Genomic DNA, 2,363 nt, shown 5'->3' on the forward strand with positions numbered 1-2,363 from the left:
CCTTCTTCACTTAGTCACAGTTGGAATCAAATGGAGGAGTGAAGAAGGAATCCCATATTGCTAGGTTTGTTTATCCATGTATATAATTATAATGACACATAAAATCTTGCTAGTCTGTACAAAAAAATTTATTAGGCAGAAACGCCAATTAGGAGACTGGAAAGAAATAGGAATGATTACGGATTGGTCCCCAAATTCCCAGATAGCTAAAATTAAATTTGGAAAGATTATACCTTCTTCTAAACTTCCGTTTGAGCGGATCATCTTAGGGAGAAACCCAGGGCTATATTCAAGTTACGGTAGAGGTATTAGATGCCAACAGCATTTACACTGGAGCTCTCAAACTGTAGTGTATGGTCAGTTGGGGTCAGGAGATTCTCGTTGTGACTCAGAAGTTCTTTCCCTCTACATTTCCTTTATGTTCTAACGTGTCTCCAATGATCCTGGTTTGCCAACAGCATTTTTATAGAAAGGAAAAGAAAGTTCCTGTGGGACATCAAACCGAATTCTAGCAGATCCTACACACCAGAATAGAAGAAGATCAAGTGCCAGGATAAATATTGCTATACTTCTGAGCTTAATTCTTAGGTAGTGGGGATAACACAAAAGACAAAAATTTAGAAATCATTTTCTCAGATAAATTTTCTATATTGGTAAGAAGCAAGGAGTTGGAGTGACCAATACAAAGAATTCATAATGGACAGAATCATGGCTCCAACAACAGAATTTTTTTTTTTTTTTAAAGCCAGGAGGCAGGGAAAATGAGGAAGAAAATAAAGAAGTTAGCAAGGAAATTTTGGAGGGGAAAATGAGAGTAGGCAATTCATCATTTTTTAGGGTGCCTGCCTTCAGATCAAAAGTGAGATAATTGAAACAAGTTGGGACTAGAAGTATCGGGGCAACCGTGCTGCACACCTACCTGGCCCCACCATGTGTGTGACATCCATAAGAGTGATTTAGATCAGTGACCTAGTGTTCTTGAACCTGCTTTTTTAAAGATAGTGATTTTTTATTAATATGGTTATAGTATTATATGATGATGATGATGACGACGACGACAATGATGATACTGATTATGATTTCAATTTTTTTATTATATTGGTGCTTTGGAATGAAACCATGTCCCTGGTGTTGCAAGAATGTACTCAATTCCTGCGCTTAATTCTGATCCCTAAATGCCTCTATTTTTGCTCTCCACCACGTTCAGAAAATATGTGATACATGTCTGGGTGTTTTATTTCACACTCATTTTTTTAAACAGAATTCGTTAAGGAATTTATTCTGCGTATACTAAGACTGTTTCTAACATGTTTATATAAAAGGCTTTGAAACACAATACTTCAGTCCTGTCTGTCAATTCTGCTTCCTTTCAGATCACAGTTTGCTGTGGATGGCCATATCTAAAATCTTTATGCTTTCTCACATTTTGTTTCAGATGCAGGACATGTATCTTTGTACAAGGGTGAAAAAGAAAACATTATATCACCTAAAACAAAGGAAGCAGGATTAGAAGAGGTGCCACGGTCCCATATGGGTATGAAAAAACACACATATATGTATTACCTGTTACTCTAAATGCATATATCTGGTCCAATTAATTCAGAAAAAAAACATTTTGATGAGAAATAATGTGTACCTTTCTGCAGATCTTGAATGAAAACTTTTGCTAATAAGACAAATGCGGTACAGGATATCAGTTATAATAAAATGGATTATACAATTCATAGGTCACTTGACATATGTGCTGCCATTTGACTAGTTCAGCTTTGACATTGAACTTCTCAGGTTTCTCTTTGCTTCTCTGAATACAGATCACTGTGGTCTCCAGATTCTGCATCTTTACATTTTTATACGTACCTTGCCTAATTATTTATGATGATTACAAAGGTGTTCTTATTATTTGAAACTTAACTACAAGTTTTAATTACTAAAGATATTTTCTCCATATTGATTTACTACATTTCAGTTTTGTCATTGTACTCAACAAAATCCACAAACACAAAACCCCCAAGCCAATGTAGCCTGTATCGATGCAAACAAAAATTATTATCACTCAGAGTGAGCTCTCTACTTATTTCAAAGAGTCATGAATGTGTTTTTCTTAATATTCAGGTTTTATGGATTATATATTTCACTTGCTTTTCAGGCTCTAAGGACGTACATGCTTCCTACAAGGTAATTCATCTTCTATATTTATGTGATATTATTATCAGTATGCTGGATGTACTGTAAAATACTTACATAATATCTTCTCTCAATGCACATCAAGCCGACCATCAAAAGCAAAGATACAGATCCCCCAAAACCAAAATGGAAGAATGGAACAAAAATACTGGAATCAGGTAACTGTTGCAGTACAGCTT

At 35.3% G+C, this 2,363-nt stretch overlaps 1 long non-coding RNA gene across 1 annotated transcript; it reads left to right on the forward strand.

Annotated features, from left to right (window-relative positions):
- The first annotated feature begins 6 nt into the window (after positions 1-6).
- Positions 7-2,300, forward strand: LOC107135139. The gene is made up of 3 exons (XR_001502525.2): positions 7-1,534; positions 2,147-2,175; positions 2,270-2,300. It is a non-coding gene; the product is annotated as an uncharacterized LOC107135139 (long non-coding RNA).
- The last annotated feature ends 63 nt before the right edge of the window (positions 2,301-2,363 follow it).

The sequence above is a fragment of the Marmota marmota genome, unplaced genomic scaffold, assembly GCF_001458135.2.
Source record: "Marmota marmota marmota unplaced genomic scaffold, marMar, whole genome shotgun sequence".
In the NCBI taxonomy this organism is placed as follows: domain Eukaryota; kingdom Metazoa; phylum Chordata; class Mammalia; order Rodentia; family Sciuridae; genus Marmota; species Marmota marmota.